Source organism: Pelobates fuscus, chromosome 3 (assembly GCF_036172605.1).
Source record: "Pelobates fuscus isolate aPelFus1 chromosome 3, aPelFus1.pri, whole genome shotgun sequence".
NCBI lineage: Eukaryota > Metazoa > Chordata > Amphibia > Anura > Pelobatidae > Pelobates > Pelobates fuscus.
Window position 1 is genome coordinate 36,540,141 of NC_086319.1, and position 22,324 is coordinate 36,562,464.

Consider the following 22,324-nt stretch of genomic DNA (forward strand, 5'->3'; position numbering starts at 1 on the left):
TACATTGTATATTATTATATACACAGTTGATTTATTGATACATTGTATATTATTATATGCCGTTGATTATTTGATACATTGTATACTATTCTATACCGTTGATTTATTAATACATTGTATATTATTATATGCCGTTGATTATTTGATACATTGTATATTATTATACAGTTGATTTATTGATACATTGTATATTATTATATGCCGTTGATTATTTGATACATTGTATATTATTATACAGTTGATTTATTGATACATTGTATATTATTATATGCCGTTGATTATTTGATACATTGTATATTATTCTATACCGTTGATTTATTGATACATTGTATATTATTATATGCCGTTGATTATTTGATACATTGTATACTATTCTATACCGTTGATTTATTAATACATTGTATATTATTATATGCCGTTGATTATTTGATACATTGTATATTATTATACAGTTGATTTATTGATACATTGTATATTATTATATGCCGTTGATTATTTGATACATTGTATATTATTCTATACCGTTGATTTATTGATACATTGTATATTATTATATGCCGTTGATTATTTGATACATTGTATACTATTCTATACCGTTGATTTATTAATACATTGTATATTATTATATGCCGTTGATTATTTGATACATTGTATATTATTATACAGTTGATTTATTGATACATTGTACATTGTTGATTATTTGATACATTGTATATTATTCTATACCGTTGATTATTTGATACAATGTATATATGATATCATTCTATACTGCAGGCTGTAGCAGGTGTCGCGCGCAGTTCCCGCTCCTGTCCAGGTGGAGGAGGCACGAGCTAGGCTAAAGCCACTCTCGGGAGCGCGCGCTGCTCCTGGACTGGACGCGCGGGCACGAGGGCGGCTGGATCCCGGGGACTTACTACGCGCGCCCCCCTAGCGAAAAGGAGACGGGAGCGCGCTTCGTGCGGAGGATGCTGCTGGTCTGAGCTGAGGCTGCAGAGACGGCTCTGTGTGCAGACAGAACAGCATCTCACCCCCAGTACCCATCCAGGCACCCAGAGAGAGGGCACTCACTGCCAGGTAAGACCAGCTCCCTGCACCCAGCCTGTCAGCACAGCCCAGGCTTATTATCCCCTGGGTTTATTATTCCACATACTGCAAGGCAACAGATGCACTCTGCAGACATGGCTAATCGGGTTATCCCTGTGCTGGGCACTTTAACCTTATCAGAATCCCATGCCATCTCCACCCAATCCATCCATCCTTCATCCCATCCTCTACAGAACTTTCATCATCTCCCTCCCACCTGCATTGCTCCCTGTGGCCCCTGGAATGCCCAATGCATGCTCACACCCCCTGAAGGGGTTAATAGCTGGTCTCCCTGCTGTTGGGTATATGCCAGTAATCCCCTGTATATGTGGTACCAACCATGCAGCTATTGGCTGCTCTCTGAATATTAATACTGGGCAATCGATTAGCAATGTAGCTTCTGATGCCTTATTTCCCTGGAGATATTTACTGGCATTATCCATTGTCTTACTGGGTCAGCCATCCTGATGTCCCCACACTACAGGGGATAAGTGGGCTATTCCACACAGCTCTCAGCCAAACAGAAGGCCCTTAGCAGGTGCATTGGATTTCCCATACCTTTCCACTGACAGGGAACAGCCAGTAATAGCCTAAATCATGATCCCCCTGTATGTGGGGAGCCAGAAGGTAGATCCCATGTGATATAGAACTTCTACTACCATGATCTCTGTCAACATTTAGGCCACCCCTGCTTGTATCATGGGATGAAACAGTAAGCACAGAGTATCTGTATCATACGTGCAGGAAGTGGCATCCATGGCACATCATCTCAGGCTTTTCTTATGTATTACTGAATTCATAAAGCCATTATTCAATCAGGTCTGTAAATATGCATATACCTGTATGGCGGTATTTCATTGATTCATTGTTTATGTTAGCATTGAATTTAAGGAAAATGGTGACAAGCAAAAAAATACATTGTTACTGCTTAATCAGTTTTTGCATTCCTACTGTCATTTTTACATGATCTATTAACTGTTCATTTAAATCTGACCTTTCATTTATGGCTTCCTAAAGGTTACTGAGTGCACACTACTGACTGCTAATTTATAATAGTGTTCCCAGTCGTGATATTTTTAATAAACTTCTTCCTATCAGCTGTTTGTTGAAGTATGGGATTTTATTGCCATAAAATTATCAACCTGAGAGCTATTGTTTTTTTTTCTTTCCATAACTAAGAAAATTATGTTACCTCGGATGGTATGTACTTTTTGGATTTGATATTTTTTTGTTGTTGCTTAGAACAGACAGGAAACATGCAGTTCTCCGTCATGTAGCTGTTAAACTATGAATCAAACAGGACGCTATAGGATTGTAAGAATTGCAGTCATTGTTGAATTGCCACATATTGCCCAATCTAAACTTAAATTGATGGCTTGCCGAGGACATTGCACGCAGTGACAACCAATTGGACACTGGGGAATTAAAACAGGATGCAAATGTGTGTGGCCTATAAAAACACTAAAATATATCAATGTCTGTCTAGAATGGTAGCCAGGGGACACAATATTGCCTGAGACTTGACACAATACAGAAATGTTGTATCTATTTCATTAGCATCCTTACAATTGTTACTTTTTCACGGTTTAGGCTATTCAAGAAACTGAGACTTGTGGAGGACTGTGAAAAAGGAATGCACAAGTAATATGTAGCTAAACAGCCGTATTGTAGACATTTCCAAATTTAGTTAGTTTGGACAACAATTTGCAGTTTCCTTGACAATTCCCCACAAATCCTGGTTTAATGAAAAACTGGGTGAGTCTTAGATATGTTTTTGGCCTGTGGTGATCTCAATTTGTTGGTCTAATAATCAGATATTATTTTCAAAGGCGATGTCTTAGTTTATGTCACAGAGACATGACGGGAAATAGTCTATATTTTATCTCCCAGCTAGTCAGGACTTTTTTCTTTCTTACAATAGCCATTAGAGCGCCACTTGATGAATTATTAGATAATATAGTATATTGTTTGTATTTGCACTATTTTAATGGAATGTACTGTTCATAGTCAAAGCTTCAAAGTACTGGTGAAATAGTACTCTGCGGTGTGTACCTGGGAAATGATTGCATTTTACGTCAGAGTAGAAAATAAAATATGAAACTGAGGAGACATTGTGATGGTATGCTGTTAAAGTATTCAGCGTTCAATTTATGATCGGAATTGTGTTACTCTTCTTAGAACATTGCATCCTGCTACATGATTAAAGTCTGGGCACAATTCCTGGATATTGGTGACATAAATCCAAGTTATTACCATCGGCACTGGTAGAAAGGTAGTATCTGCGAATATTGGCAGCATTATAACATCTCTATAGTATCAAAGCTCCTGCTTTGGAAAAAAAGTCATTATTTTTTGCTCCCTAAGATTCTTGCACTAATGTTTTGGTCTGTGTATTTATATCTCATGGGGATATCCCTGCTGTGTGATAGGCAGTGCTCGGTGGAGGTCCCTCATCTGATTGTTACATCACCATGGAGACTGGAAGCTCAGATGGGACCACATAGTTCCTTGGATCTCCTTAGAATCTATCTTGTGATGTTACCAGGCCACACCACAGAAAAATAGCATGGGGGTCTTCATAAAGGAAATTTATTCCACCCCCATGCCATTCTTGAATATTCATCCAGGGATCTGTCTGTCATGAGTTAGAGGATCTGAGGCACAGAAAATGACATTTACAGCAATTTATTTGTTTTATATTTATTGTTTAGAGTTATGTACAAGGCATGGTGTGATCTTGCTCATAATAATTGCTAATTTTATGTGTGTGTTAGATATCCAATGGTTTCCAGCAGACAGCTGCTTGTTGTTTATAATCAGTACAGGGGAGAAAGTGTAGTTAAGATTTACTCTGGCGATTGCGTTACATACGGGAGATGCTGTCACTATGGCAAACGGTGCATGTCAGTGACTAAAGCAGTCTGCATGAATTATATTGAAATGCTGAGGCTAAAATAACTGTATCTATGGCTAAATGGGAGAATCTTTCCACATCGGCCTAAATTTTGTGTGTCACCTTTCAATTCACTACAATATGCACAATTATTTCCAAAATTAAGAAATCAAAGTGAAATTCAAATTTATGATTAAAATAGTTGAAATAATACAATTCTCTGAAACAGCCAGGCTTTGAGTTTGACTATTCTGGTCTTAAATTTGCAATTCGCTTTGAATTCTCACATTAGTAAGTAATTTTGTTCATTTGGGCCTGCTCTGATAGAGGAAGCAGAAATGATACCAAACGTGATGAAGTCACCTTCATATCCACATTGTTGCTGAAATACGTCAGGATGCCACCAGAAACATATATCAAAATGCTGCAAAGCTCATGAGTTTCTAAATGTGAGGTACCGTGGCCACTCCAGGCTGGAAAAAAAGGTAAAAATCGGACCCTAAGTCCTACACACCGATTTCAGATTACCTCACATCCGGGAATGAAACCAAGACTGTTGTTTACGGCAAAACCAAACAAAAAAATCTGGTCACATGGTGTTGAAGCTATAGCAGAGTGAGCTTAAAAACATCCACAGTAATACAAATACAGCCAACCCTGTATGCAATTGTTAATTTAATCATTGGATGAATACATGGGATGAAATGGGCAGAGTCAGATTCTGGTAGTAGGTTTTAGAATACCTGGAAATAAATGGGCAGAGTCAGATTCTGGTAGTAGGTGTTAGAATACCTGGAAATAAATGGACAGAGTCAGATTCTGGTAGTAGGTTTTAGAATACCTGGAAATAAATGGACAGAGTCAGATTCTGGTAGTAGGTTTTAGAATACTTGGAAATAAATGGACAGAGTCAGATTCTGGTAGTAGGATTTAGAATACCTGGAAATAAATGGACAGAGTCAGATTCTGGTAGTGGGTTTTAGAATACCTGTAAATAAATGGTCAGAGTCAGATTCTGGTAGTAGGTTTTAGAATACTTGGAAATAAATGGACAGAGTCAGATTCTGGTAGTAGGATTTAGAATACCTGGAAATAAATGGACAGAGTCAGATTCTGGTAGTGGGTTTTAGAATACCTGTAAATAAATGGACAGAGTCAGATTCTGGTAGTAGGTTTTAGAATACCTGGAAATAAATGGACAGAGTCAGATTCTGGTAGTAGGTGTTAGAATACCTGGAAATGGAAATAAATGGGCAGAGTTAGATTCTGGTAGTAGGTGTTAGAATACCTGGAAATAAATGGACAGAGTCAGATTCTGGTAGTAGGTTTTAGAATACCTGGAAATAAATGGACAGAGTCAGATTCTGGTAGTGGGTTTTAGAATACCTGTAAATAAATGGACAGAGTTAGATTCTGGTAGTAGGTTTTAGAATACCTGGAAATAAATGGGCAGAGTTAGATTCTGGTAGTAGGTTTTAGAATACCTGTAAATAAATGGACAGAGTCAGATTCTGGTAGTGGGTTTTAGAATACCTGGAAATAAATGGGCAGAGTTAGATTCTGGTAGTAGGTTTTAGAATACCTGGAAATAAATGGGCAGAGTTAGATTCTGGTAGTAGGTTTTAGAATACCTGTAAATAAATGGGCAGAGTCAGATTCTGGTAGTAGGTTTTAGAATACATGGAAATAAATGGGCAGAGTCAGATTCTGGTAGTAGGTTTTAGAATACCTGTAAATAAATGGAAAGAGTCAGATTCTGGTAGTAGGTGTTAGAATACCTGTAAATAAATGGGCAGAGTTAGATTCTGGTAGTAGGTTTTAGAATACCTGGAAATAAATGGGCAGAGTTAGATTCTGGTAGTAGGTTTTAGAATACCTGGAAATAAATGGGCAGAGTTAGATTCTGGTAGTAGGTTTTAGAATACCTGTAAATAAATGGACAGAGTCAGATTCTGGTAGTGGGTTTTAGAATACCTGGAAATAAATGGGCAGAGTTAGATTCTGGTAGTAGGTTTTAGAATACCTGGAAATAAATGGGCAGAGTTAGATTCTGGTAGTAGGTTTTAGAATACCTGTAAATAAATGGGCAGAGTCAGATTCTGGTAGTAGGTTTTAGAATACATGGAAATAAATGGGCAGAGTCAGATTCTGGTAGTAGGTTTTAGAATACCTGTAAATAAATGGAAAGAGTCAGATTCTGGTAGTAGGTGTTAGAATACCTGTAAATAAATGGGCAGAGTTAGATTCTGGTAGTAGGTTTTAGAATACCTGGAAATAAATGGGCAGAGTCAGATTCTGGTAGTAGGTTTTAGAATACCTGGAAATAAATGGGCAGAGTCAGATTCTGGTAGTAGGTGTTAGAATACCTGTAAATATTCTATGTTATGGTCATCATTTACTGTAAAAGATAGTTAGTGTTCCTCCAAAATGAGTGGAAAATGCTGTAAATGACAGAGAAATACAGACTTTACTGTAGAACACTTTTGCTATGTCTTGCTGCTCTCGCATTTGATCTAAAGGTCAGTAGATGCAAAGTAGGACTGTGAAATGCTGTTCACAAAGCATGTTTTGTTATCTTGCATGATAGTTTCATAAATAAACCAAATACTCATTGATATTAAATTTAGCATTAATCTGAAATATCAAAAAGTTTTTAATACGATCACCTGATTTTCCTGATGATGCTTTGTTATACTACAAGATAACTTCAAAAGGTCCGTGTAATGCAGTTTGTAGTATAATATGTCTGTTTGTTCTGCATTCAGATCTGTCATCACATTGAAAAGATCAAAAATTCTAGAAATGTTTATACGAGTCACTTTCCCATAAACAGAAAGCTGTTGGATAATGTACAGATGAGATTTCCAGAGAGACTACGTATTCTGGAAACACAATGCGTTAGGGTAGGGGATAGTCAAAAAGTTAGATCCTTAGATGTTGAAGAAATACAACTCTCATGATGCTGCACAAGCCTAAAGGCCAGCAAAGCATTGTGGGATTTGTATTACTTACAGAGCTGGGAATTGAAATTTTACACCTAAAATTAGGATGATTCAGAGTTGATGACTGCACAAAATAATTAGTGTAACTGAGTCATTTTATCAGTTCTTCTCTATCAACAAATGTATCCATATAATCATAGAACACATCATTGGCTAATGGCAACTGCAGTTAGCTTGTTACATTTTACACTACGATTTCAGTCTGAAATAGCCCACATTTCTCACCGTGGTCAACTGGGAGTGTCTTAGACATCATGGACAGCCCGCATACCTAAGATTGAAGCTTTGAGCTTCCTGTCAATGGCAAACACAGGCATGTGTAATTAAAAACACAGTTCTGATGTCTTCTATTTATTTTATTGTTGCTTTCATGAACATATAGAAAAATTTTGCTGCTTAAGATTCATTTTCCATTTTGTGACTGAGTGTATGTGATGGGAGTGAATGCAGAGAGTAGAGAAAAGACAAAATATATCCAGGTGACCTCAATATGTTTTGGATTCTCTAATACATATGAATTATAAAAAACACACAAAAAACAAGATACATGTAAGCATATAAAAATCCACTCACATATAATTGAGCTACCTCAAAGCTCAAAGTAAAAGGTATTGAGTGGAGCCAATCCTGCTTTAGAATATAATATTGAATAGAGCAAGGTGGTTATGTAAAATAAACAGAAAGACTAATAGTGCAGATTGTATATGAAAGAGACCGAACTAAACAAATACTCTGCTTACAATGTAGAGAGCGTCAGCATGCTCATATTAATTATTATAGGATGTATCATCCCCACCAAGGATCTGTGTAGCACATATTGTCTTGGACAACTAAGAACGCATGCAGGAGGCAGAAATGCAGAATAAAATCATCCAAAATGTAACCAAAGCATAATAGTCTCACATTAGTGGATTTTGCTACTTTGTTGGAGCTTTATTGAAGAGTGGTAAGTGGTGTTACACTGACCCTTAAATACATGCAGAGTGAAAAAGCATTTCCTGAGTGAACTCTAAAAGTCACATGATTGGGAGATTCATAGTAAAACTAAAAGTCTGTACCAATTTGGTTAGTTTAAACAGTACACGTGTGTAACACAATCACATGGCTCTAACATGTGCAGTCAATGTCCTGCTCTCAAACTTTAAATTAACTTTTCCTGCCCTTCATGCTACATACACTGATCAACCACAACATTAAGACCACAGACAGGTGAAGTGAATAACATTGATTATATTGTTACAATGGTAACTGTGAAGAATTGGGATACATTAAGCAAAAAGTGAACAGTCAGGTTGTCTGGTCCGATCACACAGAAGAACTACTGTAGTTCAAACTGCTGAAAAACTTATTGTTGGCCATGGATAGAAAGGTTTCAGAGCACACAGTGCATTGCAGTTTTCTGCATATGCACCTGTATAGACACAGACTGTTTAGAGTTCTCATGATGACTCATTTCCACTGCTGAAAGCCGACATGGGTTTCAGAACTGGACCATAGAGTAATGGAAGAAGGTTACCTGGTCTGATGAGTCACATTTTTGTTTTGAACAGACGGATGGCGAGGTGCGTAATTTACTTGGGGAAGAGATGGCTGCAGAATGCATTATAGGAAAAAGGGAGATTGGCGGAGGCAGTTTTATGCTCTGAGCAACCTTGGGTATACATGTGGATGCTACTTTAAAACATACCACCTACCTAGAGATCGTTGCAAACACATATACCCCTTCATGGTAATAGTGTTCCCTGATGTCAGTGGCCTCTTTCAGTGGGATAATGCACCCTGCCACACTGCAAAACTTGTTAAGGAGTGATTTGAGGAATTTGACAAAGAGTTCATGATGTTACCTTGACCTCCAAATTCTCCAGATCTCATTCCGATTGAGCATCTGTGGGATGTGCCATAAAAACAAATCCGATCCATGGAGGCCCCATCTCGCAACTCGAAAAAGTTAAAGGCTCCCCCTGCTAATATCTTGGTGCCAGATACCAAACAACACATTCAGAGGTCTTGTGGAGTCCATGCCTGTATACATCAGAGCTGTTTTGGCAACACGAGGGGGACCTACACTTCCTTTCTATTAGGTAGATGGGTTAAATGTTGTGATCAGTGTATGTACAGAATTAAAATGCACGTAACTTTTAATGCAACATGTGGATTTTAATGGTGCAGTGCTTGTTACATTCATCATCATTCAACTATGTATGTATTATATAGTTAATAAAATACTACTACATCTCAATACTATTGCAAATAATTATTTTAACATGATTTAAATATTTACTACAACAAATGTATTACTGTAAAAGTGAGTTTACTTATCTGAACCTCTCCCTTGTGGGCTCCGCCATCTTGGTTCAGCACGGTCCTCCTTGGCACTGATGTTACTGCTGTGCTCTTGCACATGCGCAAGAGTACAGCATTAAAGTCTATGGGGGATCCATCAAGACCACGGGAACCTTTCTAAGACACAGCCACGTCCCTACAGCTGTCACTGGTGATGGCTGCAGGGATTGACACTTAGGCTCCACCTTGTGTCAGGAAGTGTCAAGCGGAGGAGAAATACAGAGACAAAGTTACATTTATTTGTAAGAGAAAGGTAGACGATGATGTGATTTTTTTTTTGCAAAGTGTATAAGATACAATTTATACAGTGCAGCAAATATTTTTTTTTTTAGAATCTAGAATGTCCCTTTAACTTTGGCAAACACTATTTTTATTTTTACACAATTCACTATTAAATAAATTACATTGTATAGCCATTCTAATCTTGACTAGCAACTTATATTTTCTATTGTTGGACTCACTGAGTTATACACAAGTTTAGAAAATATTATGGTGAGAGTCCTTTCTCTGACAAGCATCATGTATTTTGTTATGTCAAGCACTGGGACTTATAAGGCGCTGACACCAGCATTTAAAGCAAGTGCCATTGTCTGTTTTTTTTTTGTCAGTCCCTGCAAGTTTCTCGAGAACAATCTAAATATACATGAGGATAGCATGCTGCATTAATTAGCCTAATGCTTCCCTGTGGTAAAGATTTATAAAGCTTCTATCCCGGGTTATCCTTTTGTTTATTATACAAAGATTGCATTGAAATAGTATTTTTTAGATCAAATCCAGATATGAATTTCATAGTCCAAAAACAGGACCTTTACCAACCTTCTCATTAACATTTAAACCATTTGATGTCAGATTAATGACTAAGCAGCTAATTGGTTGATACAATAATGAAGGGATTTGCATATAAATGAGCCCTCTGTGTTCCAATTTGCAGAGAAAAGAGTGCAAAAGTTTTTGCCAGGAAAAATAACACGTTTTGTTAGATTTTTTTTTTGTAAACTCTCCATATTTTCCATCAGTGTTGAGGATTTCATAAAATAAAACCACACACATTTTTTATCATTACGTTAGCTGAGTGCCCCATTCCTGATCTAGGCTATTCCCAGCAGCCTTTGACGGCTTATCTTAGCCGAATAACATCAAGCTTTTAAATTATAATTACCAAATCATATTTTTTTTGTAGTGCTTCTTGATGTCACTATAATTAAACCATTCAATCTCATACATTTCAAAGGATAGAATGAGAGCTGTCTTTGCTAGCAGATTTCAAATATATATATATATTTTTTTAAATAATAGAGAAGCCAGCCAATATTTAAAGTTCTTTTTAAAAGATATGTTTTAAAAAGGTAATAATAAGCTAGTAGTCTAGTAGTATTTGCATTTCAGTAGATGTTTTATTTGTATACCGTTAGAAGAGGGAGCATCACCTTGTAAGCTAGAGCTATCAGTTAGGATATTCGGTGTATCCCTGGGTCCGGTGGTACGTGGTCTGGAAGGTATGCAAAATAAGCACAATATACACTAATGTAGTGTAGTATATTTGGTGTTATAAGAAGGGTAAATATATATGTAAAAATGCACTCACATTTTATGGAGCCTTCTACTGGCTCCCAGTAAACAGCGCAATGTGGTATTATTCTTACTTTTGAACATGATACGTGACCAGAAATAATATATAGTGCTCAGTGTTGTATAAAAAAAGTGTAAAATGAACTGTAAAAGTAGAGAAAAATAAGTTTTGATCAATCCCCCCACCAAGGAAAGTGGTGTCCAAACGTCAGGAAAAGATAAAAGATAAAAACAAGTTGAATAGTAACAATAACGTGTTCTATTTATTAGCAAACCTTTCTTACTTTAAATATGGTACGAAAAATGCCATCAGCCTGATTAAACACATATATTCAGCTCTGTTTTGCATTACTTAATACATTTACACGAATGCCTTTTTAAGCTGCATGAACAGTCACGGAAAGTGAAAGATCTATAAATTTCAGGGATTGAAGGCTGCTGGAGGAATAATGTGGGAGATCAAGAGCAATGAAAGATGTCATGAATCTAAAATCCCTTTCAGTGGGCTCGGCATTCAAGCTATGTAGCATACATCATTTTTCTTCTTAGATTCACATATTGTTTTTCATATCATTAGTCACACAAAGAGTTTTTTTTTTCATGAGAAAAGGCAAACAATTTACTTTAATTATCTTCTTTCATTTTGATTTTAAGAATACTACAATTTTAATTCCAAGCACAGATAATTTAATAGAAGTTAGAGGGACATTCTAATGTCAGAATACAAAAATAAATAAAAAAAACACTGTTTAGTAGATATACCCTCAACGAAAACATGCGTTCTTTTAATTATGCATTTTTTCTATGGGTGCGTGTATATCTAAAAACAGCTTGCCAAAGCTCCAGATCTCTTGTCTGCAGTCTTTGCAAACCCTTCCATTCTAGGAAATGCTAGCAGAATGCTTGGTTGTATGGGGAGAGGTATTGGCAGTAGAAAGAGGGAAGTGCTCATGCCATTGTACAGAACACTGGTGAGACCTCACTTGGAGAATTGTACGCAGTACTGGAGACCGTATCTTCAGAAGGATATTGATACCTTAGAGAGAGTTCAGAGAAGGGCTACTAAACTGCTTCATGGATTGCAGGATAAAACTTACCAGGAAAGGTTAAAGGATCTTAACATGTATAGCTTGGAGGAAAGAAGAGACAGGGGGGATATGATAGAAACATTTAAATACATAAAGGGAATCAACACAGTAAAGGAGGAGACTATATTTAAAATAAGAAAAAACTACCACAAGAGTATATAGTCTTAAATTAGAAGGGAAAAGGTTTAAAAATAATATCCGGAAGTATTACTTTACTGAGAGGGTAGTGGATACATTGAATAGCCTTCCAGCTGAAGTGGTAGAGGTTAACACAGTGAGGGAGTTTAAGAATGCGTGGGTTAGGCAAAAGGCTGTCCTCCAAAGGAAAAAGTTACCTGCGCTCTTCCCAAATCCCTATGCATATTTAAACAAATGGAGGTTATTTAGTTTCTGTAATGGCCATGAGAGAGTTTAGCTCACCTGCCACGTCAAGGCAAACCTCTCAGGTGGGTCCTAGACTAACCTTTCACCCTGCTTCCTTGAGCTTCTGGCAAATATATCTCCAATGAGATAGAGAGGGGTATTTTTTATAAACACCCCCTACATGCTTATTAACCCTAATAAGGAACACATGGGATGGCCGGCAACATTGCAACATAGCTGTGTGATCCAATAGATAATACAAATACAAAAAAAACAAATCCTGCCCTCAAAATCCCACTACTCTTGGGCAGCAGCAACGACCATAGTACACATACAGTAAAAATCAAAGAAAAAAGTTAAGTGCGCTCTTCCCAAATCCCTATGCATATTAAAACAAATGGAGGTTATTTCGTTTCTCCAATGGCCATGAGAGAGCTTAGCCCACCTGCCATGTCAGGGCAAATCTGGGCTGATGTGTACTATGGCCGTTGCTGCCGCCCAAGAGTAGTGCCGGACTTGTTTTTTTGTATAAGGCTATCCTTGACTTAAAATAAGACAGGGACTAATGAAGGTATTTTGAAAATTGGGCAGACTAGATGGGCCAAATGGTCCTTATTTGCTGTCACATTCTATGTTTCTATGTTTCTATGTTCTAACCCCGCCCAGACTTTCTTTGGCTGTCCAATCACAGACTTCCCAATACAGCTCAATGAGAAGTCTTTTTTTTTAAGCAGGTGCACTGGGCAATTTCTGCCTCTTGTGTTTAGCTCCTCTGAGCTAACCAAAAAAGGAAGTAACAGAGCCGGTTGTCTGATTGAAAGCCAGGTGGATGTAACAAGGTTAATTTATAAAAGTGGAAATTTATGAACTAGCTAGCACTTCGCATTTCGTGTGAAAAAACATCTACTCTAAAACAAGAATGGATAACTTGGGAAGATAAAGTTAGGCTTCAGTACAAACTTTGACCATGTTTCCCAACTGACAAAACAACATATTTTATTTTCTTATAATAATTACCATGTACAATATAATTTAAAAACATAATTATACAAAACATATATGACATATTTGTACTCCCCCTGTCCCCCCCCCCCCTTTTAAAATATATATTACTATCTACATGGATATAAACTATTATTATACCCCTGTTTGTTTGTTTTCTTTGTTAGTTAGTTTTTGTTTTTCATTTTCATTGTATTATTAATATTGTAATTGTTACATTCTACACTTCTTGTACTACTTGTTACTATCGATATGTACAATTATTTTAATGTGTAAATTTAAATAAAACCATATGATAAAAAAGTGTAAATTTCTTTTGAAATCTGCCCTTTTAGTAAAATGAAACAAAAAGGACACACTCTTCACACATAAGGCACTTCAGCAGCAACATTGCTCACACGGCACTCGAGGTGTCTTTGCACGGCACTCAAGGCTGCTAGAGCCAAACAGGCTCTGGCCTATCAGGAGTCTCAGTAAAACTTCAAATATCTGCTAATATGAAAAGATGGTGAAGGACTGCAGCACATAGAGGAAAGCAATGCAGCACATAGAGGAAATGATCTCAGATCACTTCCTCCAAGCACTTGTGAATGGGAATCCACAACGTAGTAGAGCAGCCTGCAGCTGCTGTTGCAGCTCCTGTCTTTGACCTGTACCAGGCTAGCCTGGTCCCCACTGGAACCCAGGGAAGCCAACCATACTGCTAGATATACACAGATATTGTGGATCAAACCAAGTGTTTATCGGAGTATCTGCTCCTTTCCAAATTGTTAAAATAAATGCGTGCACGCTCTGAAGTAAATTACACTGAGACACCGGTATCAGGTTAATGAAAAACTTCGGAATGTTTACTCAGGGGGCGGCAAGCCCCTTATAAAGGCAAAAAAACATAATATGCAAAAATGTAGATAACAGAGAGAATGCATCTTTAATTGGTTAGGTGTTAAGTGTCTTATCTAATGCACATCCTATGAGGCGTGATGTCACCATCATCCCGGGATTTTCCTCTGGATGTAGGCGCCATCTTGTTACACGAGGTAGTTAGTCGGTGGGAGGGGGTGCTCTAGCAGCCATTTCGAATAGATATTGAATACCGGTATACACAGTAAATAGACATTTTACTATCACTAATTTACATTCATAACACAGAAATGAAGAATAACCCTCCCCTTATACAAATAATACAAACAGCCCACACACAAACATACACACAATCTGCACAAACGTAACCCGCTAACAATCCACATACATGCACACAACCCCACATGCAGCCTCTCACATGCAATACCCCAAACAGCCCACACACACTACCAAACACACAATGTGACATATCCATCCGGACACAATTCCACAAGCAGCCCTCATACACAGCCCACATTCATATGTATCATACACAATACCATAAACTACCGTATATACTCGAGTATAAGCCGAGTTTTTCATCACATTTTTTGTGCTGAAAAACCCCAACTCGACTTATACTCTAGTCAATGTCTGTATTATGGCAATTTACATTGCCATAATACAGACAATGGGGCTGTCGGGGCTGGCAGGAAGCTCTTACCTCTCCTGCAGCTCCTGTCAGCTCCCTCCTCCTCCGCGCTGGTCCGTTTAGCACCTCTGTCAGCTCCCAGTGTAAGTCTTGCGAGAGCCGCGGGGTCATAGTGCAGCCGCGAGACTTACACTGGGACTTGCAGAGGGAGCTGACCGGACTGGCGCGGAGGAGAAGGGAGCTGACAGGAGCTGCAGGAGAGGTAAGCGCTCTCTGCCAGCCCCCCTCCACTGAACTGCCAATGCCACTGGACCACCAGGGACTGAGAGCCCCACTCCCTGCCATGTATCAAGCAGGAAGGGGGGACGAAAAAAATAATACAAATATAAATAATAATAATAATAATAATAATAATAACAAAAAAATAATAATATAACAAAAAAATTAATAATAATTAAAATAATAATAATAAAAATGCCCACCCCCCACCAAGTCTCTGCAACACAAACACACACACTGCACTCATACACACTGCATTCATACACACTGCACTCATACACACACACTGCACTCATACACACTGCACTCATACACACACACTGCACTCATACACACACACTGCACTCATACACACACACTGCACTCATACACACACACTGCACTTATACACACACACTGTAAATAAATATTCAATTAATATAATTTTTTAGGATCTAATTTTATTTAGAAATTTACCAGTAGCTGCTGCATTTCCCACCCTAGTCTTATACTCGAGTCAATAAGTTTTCCCAGTTTTTTTGGGTAAAATTAGGGGCCTCGGCTTATATTCGGGTCAGTTATACTCGAGTATATACGGTACAAATGTAAATATACAATATAATAGCTTATATACGCACAAATACAACGATGCAAATAACAAAAGCAGAATACGGCAGCATACTCACCTCAATTTAAAAAAATAGGACTGGCACGCTACGGGACATCACATTCCTATATCGGCACAGTGCTGCTAAAAGGTTGCCTACCCCTGCTCTAGGTCAAGGTTTCTGGATTGTCCCTTTAAACATTCTGTTGAATGTCATGATAACTGGAGATATTCTAAGCTAGTAAAAGTCACAAGGCTCCTCTACTTATTTCCTTTATACCTGAAATAAGAATCCTCGTTAAAGAACCACTATACGAAGTGGTCTGGGTGCCAGGTCTATCTAGTGCTAACCCTGCAGCTGTAAACATAGCAGTTTCTGAGAAACTGCTATGTTTACACTAGGATTAATCCAGCCTCTAGTGGCTGTCTCATTGACAGCCGCTAGAGGGGCTTCCGCACTTCTCACTGTGAAAATTACAGTGAGAAGACGCTGGACGTCCTTAGGAAAGCATTGAGAAATGCTTTCCTATGGACTATTTGAATGTGCGCGCGGCTCTTGCCGCGCATGCGCATTCAGCGCTGACGTCAGCAGAGGGAGGAGAGTTCCCCAGCACCGAGGGAGCCCGGCGCTGGAGAAAGGTAAGCGTTTAATGCCTTCAGCCCCCTTCAGCCCAGCGGGAGTGGGACCCTAAGGGTGGGGGGGACTTAAAGACCCTATAGTGCCAGGAAAACGAGTTTGTTTTCCCTGCGCTATAGTGGTCCTTTAAGCATTAAACATCTTCGGAGCAGTGTGTATATTGCATATTCACCTATTAATAAATAGCAACGTGAACAATAGAGAGCCTTATTTAAGTTGTAATATAGCAGCCGGGCAACTACAGATTGGTTGCCTCTGCTTACAGTTAGGTACATTGACCTAACTCATGTTATTTTTTACATAGTGTTATTAATAAAAGTAATAATAACTTCAATCTTTAACCAGGCAGAGTATGTTTATATTTAAGTAAGCTTTCAGGAAATCAAGTGTTTTTTATGCTATGGCTGCCCACCTTGTTGGTCCTCAATTTATTGACCTCTGAGATGAAAACAGATTGAATTGAATCAAACTGAAATGTCAACTGGTACTAAAGACACGGTAATAGGGCTGGTGTCAGCTTTATTGGTTGCACAGAGGAAGATGCATTGTGCCAACCCCCACTCTTCTAATTCTGTACACCTCCCACTTTTCCCACTTCTTACACTCTTCAGCCCCCAACGAATAATTTACATCATGTATTTTTCCTCTAGGATGTATAGGGAGTTAGTTACTAGATTGCTATTATGAGATCATGAAGTCAACTAACATATTCCAGATGGCTCCACCTCCTGACCACACTTTTCATTGTTCCCCAAAAAGTGACCCTCATTAGCCTTCAGAAATGTTGTAAAGTATGATTAGGTAATGGTTAGGCTCTCAGGAAGTATTCCGACTTACGTTAGTATTTTATTGTCTTAGTAGATAGATTCCGAACTGATATTATGCACACTCTGATTATGTTGGTGCGTGTTAAATGCATATTGCTAATAAAAATGTCCTCTTTCTTATTTAGTGAATTAATACTATACTATTGCCATCCTAGTGACCTTAGTTTGAGGAATTTGTTGCTTAAGTAAGTGATACTTCAAAACGTATGTAAAAATAAGCATCCGAACTATCCTAAACTTTAAGTGACCATAAGTAACATTTGTCACAATCTCCTGTAAGGTAAATAAAAGTGAGTGTCCGGGTTTATCCGAGTTTCTTAAAGGTTGTGTAGAAGTCTTTTAAGATATTTTACCGCAAACGAAAAGGACCAGAAACAAAAAATAAAGAGAAAAAAAATCTGAACAAAGGCTTTCTGTTTTTTTCTGTCCCACTTGCTGGGCTGTTGTCTTTTTCCCTTTTCACTGGAGGAAGGGTAGTACAGGGTCAAAGTTGAACAACACTGAAAAGACATTCAAGCCTGACTGTTAAAATCTGAATTATACGATTTGAGGACGAGCGTGTTCACAGGAGGTTTTTTTTTCCCCCAGCCTTTGAGAATTTGAGGTGACAGATGGTGTTGCGACAATGTACAATAAATGCAGTGCTTGATCTTCTAATTTGAACCGAGTTTATACTTTTCATAAACTTAGATGGTAAACATGCAAGTTGACTTGTTTCCCCCCAAAAAAGAAAAAAAATTTAAAAGAAGAAAAGAAAAACAAAAGCTCTGGAAGTAATCTCGTTGTAAAGTAAACAAACAACAAGAAAGCCCGTGTTCAATTCAGCTGCATTGTCAAAAATGAGCTGCAGTACACACAAAGCAGACCTCTGAGGGGTTTATAAAACTCTTAATTTCATGGTTAATTATGATCGTTTTAGAAATTCCTCATTGTGCAGCCCAAGCATGTCTAGGTCTGGTGCATTGCATGTTTTATGTCCCTGTGATACAATAAAAAAAAAAACCCAAAAAACCATAAAGATAATGTTTTCTAAATATGACTTTATATATCCCCCCCTATATTTTCTAAGTCTGCATTGACACACTTATTATATTACATTACACATACATATTACATATATATATTTTGACTTTGTGATTAAAAGAAGATGTTGAATGCAAATAACACCTGCTTCATATTTGGCCTCTTATCCCTTGTGATGTTGTGATGTCTAATTATCATTATTATTATTATTACTATTATTGCCATTTATATAGCGCCAACAGATTCCATAGCGCTTTACAATATTATGAGAGGGGATTTAGCTATAAATAGGACAATTACAAGAAAACTTACAGGAACAATAGGTTGAAGAGGACCCTGCTCAAACAAGCTTACAGTCTATAGGATCATCTACTGTTTTCAAGGAGATGAGCGCTATATATGATTACAAGAAAACAACAGTCAAAATAGGATTTAAATAAGTAATCTTGCATTTTAAAGGCAGAAAAGTATCTCAACATGTTTAAGAGATTCCCATTAACACTTCCCTGGCCTATTTTTTAATAGTGCATTGCATTAACGAGGACCTGGGTCACTTGGAGGAGGTATAATACTCCAGGTGTCAGTCTACTTAATCGTGGTGCCTGGGATGGCAGGGTTTACTCAACTCCAGTTCTTCCTCCTTCAGCATCCCAGTATTGATAGTGGATTGAATGGTTTAAAACTATAGATTTCTATAAATTTTTCTTGCTGAATTAATTAATTTGGGTATGACAACATATATAGACCAGCAGGAAATAAAACAGTAGAAGCAACTGTGGATTTAAAATAAAATAAAAAATATGGGTAAGATACTAGTTATAGGAGTTTATATTAAAGGAACACTCTATACACCATAGCGTGAGCTCACTCATATAAAGGGAATTGTAATTTTGAATCACTTAGTTTTCTCAAATTGTTAAGTGATGAAGGATAGACTGGGAAGATGAAGTGGGCAGCAACATAACCTGAACATTCATATCTCTTCTCTGGCTAATAGTAGTATGCTTGAGGAGGAAATGGCGGCTTTGAAGTCCTTGAATGCTGGAGTATGGAATGACACAAAATAGGACAATAAAATAAAATAAAATAATTGTGTAGTATGTTCATAGAAACAGATGGAAGAAGTGTACTTACACTATTAGGAACCATGATCTGGATCCGACAAATGCACTGGAGCAGTATAATTCCTGCTTGTGTATAAATGTGTACTTCTTGTTTCAGATAGGATGCTCTGGGAGATATGTAACAGAGGACTAATATGGTGTAGTAGACTACTGGATAATAAGTGCAAAATATAAATTAAATTAAATATATAGATATACACTCACATGTTGGTAAGTCCCAAAATGGCTTCTTCTGGTGTGAGGGCTCACTAACATGGGAGTGTACATCAATTTATTTACTTATTTTGCACCTATTATTCAAAAACATACTACACCATATTGGTTCTTTGTTTCTGGTCTGTTACATATCTTACGGAGCGTCCTATATGAAATAAGAAGCACACTGTTATCCGCAAGTGTGGATTATACCACTCAAGAACATATGCTTGAGCAGGATCCTTAAAGTTTAAGAGCACTTCTTTATCTACCTCCACCTGTTTCTATGGACATAGTACACTAGTTATTCCTTTTATGGTCCTATTTTGTGTTGTTTTATACTCCTGCATCCAAGGATGTTAATGGTCCCATTCTCACTTCCTCCTCAAGCATAATCAAAAATATGTTTGAAACTTAACTTTGCTAAAGAAAAAGTCAAAATAATTAACTGTATATAGTTTATTGGAAGCACAGGCTGATATATATACAGCTCAAATAAAGAGTTATTCTGTGTAATTTAGGATTTGTTTATGTTGCCCAGCCTGGTTACAAAGACTAGTCAGGTAGTTAGATGAGTCTCACATTCCCAGAGACAAAATTAGTTATTACTTGAAACCATAATTATCACATTTTTAAGAACTAAAAATTATAAAATCATGCACCATATATATTTTTACTTTTGGAAAATCATGTAAAAAAAAAAAAAAATCCCTTTACTGAGTTACCAAAATTATAGGTCTGCGTTGGTTATGATCTCAAATTACTCAATTACTCATAGGCAAATAATGTGATAAAGCAGCATGAAATGATAGCTGAATACCTAGGTAAACAAAAAAATAAGGATTAGTAATATGAAAAGTGACTACTTTATATATCTCTTTTAAGACCACACAAAAGATTTTGTGTCGAATACTAAAGATTTTAATTTCAGAATACCAGATAAGGCAATGTAAAGGGGTTAATAAAAAGATATAATAAAAATGTCTGCCTAAAACAGAAAAAAAAAAAGAAACAGGATAGCTCGAAACAGATAAAGTTGGAAAAAATTATATTTAGAGGTAAGACCACTGAAATACTGTTTTTTTTTTAATTGAAAGAGTTGTAGATAAAATAGCTGCATAGCAAAGATGGTGGAGACTAATACAGTTGAAGAATTCAAGAAAGTTTGCGATAGACTCACTGTTGTCTTGAGCATGAAACTAATAACTAATAAGCCTGTGCTTTTGAATAGGAAATAGGTGAACTTAATGGCCATATGCATTTATCTGCCATCAAACTATGGTTTTATCTGAAGATATAAATGGAGGAAGGGTTCCCTGATGTCTTCATAAACTAAAAAAAATATTACAGAGAAATGTATGCAGGCTTTGTGACTGCGTGAGACCTGAAATTGAGTGAAATTTCCTTAATTCTCCACAAGGAGAAGAAAAACGCTTCAATCCATGAACACAAGTAAAGGGACTTTGAGGAAGTCCAGAAATAGGCACAAAACGCGTCAAAAATTATTGTTCTTGCCCCTGTACGCCCGAGCCAGCGTGTAACGTTAATTTAATAAAGGTCTCTTTTTTCCTTGTTTTCGTGGAGTTTTTCATTTCTTTGTGGAGAAATCCAGCAGTTCCACTCAATTTCAAGTATCCCAATGTCTTACTGGCCAAAATCCCAATTTTATTCAGTTTGACTCAATAAAGGAAATGATGTTTATACTGTGCTCATTATTCAATAGAAAATGCATTGTATTTATGGATAGGAAGACTAGTGAAGTTACCCAGGATTATAACAGATGGCAAATCACATAGTTGCATAGTATTATGGGCAGGGTCATTGAGTGATGTTATTTAACCCTACACCCTTTTCAGGAACATCATGTTACTGTTTTAGCAACATCACAGATCCAGAGCTAGATATGTAAAGGGAAGTAATATATCATAAAACAAAAACACATCTAGATTAAATAAATAAATAATGTCACCCCACAAATAATGAGTACATTATGCGGAAATATCCTGTTGAAGATATATTTTGTTTTTATAGAAAATCAGGGATGGGGACGTACTAATCTGAATGTGAAGTTTATTGTGGGATATTTATTTCTTAGGTTATAGTGAGGCTTGTCGTTTGATCCATCATACTCCACATTTCAGTAGTGATACCTTTACTGTAGTTGTTTTGGTGAAACTTAATATTGTCCCTCCCTCTTTTTCCCCTTTGCTTTATCTTTCTTAAGCCTCCACCCTCAACAATACTAAACTTTGTTCTGTATTCAGGACTCTATACTTTGCTTTGAATGTGTTTGTGTTGAATGAGGTTGAAAGCAATTTGAATGAGGGAGTTTTGCAGGTGTTCTGTATTTTCTGGGAGATCGCCAGGCTAGGCCACTGGAACAAGTTTTTGTTCTGAATTCATAGAATCACATTACAATAGGATACATATCAAAATCACGGCATAGCTAATTAATGAGTAAAGACTATATGATTTGCATTAATATATATGCTCACTCACAATTAGTAAAATAACCAAACACACGTGTGATATTTATGGTGATCACAGTGCCCCTTTAATTTGTGTCTGTAAATATGTACCCTACATGATTGCAATAACAAAAAAGTGTATAAATGTGTACAGATAAGATACTTAACCTTGCTTATCTACTACTTGTGGTTTAACATTTACTCCCCAAAAAATGTGAAGCCATGTTATTGGTTCTAGGATTGATTGTTACGGGAACCCAGATTTCTGATCCAATTTGAGATCTTGCACTGGAGCCAACCTTCAGGTAAGAAAGCACCCATGGATCTCCTGGCATTATGACAACTTCATT

At 37.2% G+C, this 22,324-nt stretch overlaps 1 protein-coding gene across 19 annotated transcripts in view; it reads left to right on the top strand.

The window, feature by feature from the left end:
- The first annotated feature begins 937 nt into the window (after nucleotides 1–937).
- NRCAM (neuronal cell adhesion molecule) overlaps nucleotides 938–22,324 on the top strand; it is a 209,345-nt gene continuing 187,958 nt past the window's right edge. For all 19 annotated transcript variants that reach the window (XM_063446890.1, XM_063446889.1, XM_063446896.1 and 16 more), the window contains exon 1: nucleotides 938–1,074. The gene's annotated coding sequence lies outside the window, so the exon portion shown is untranslated. The remainder of the gene's footprint in view (nucleotides 1,075–22,324) is intronic.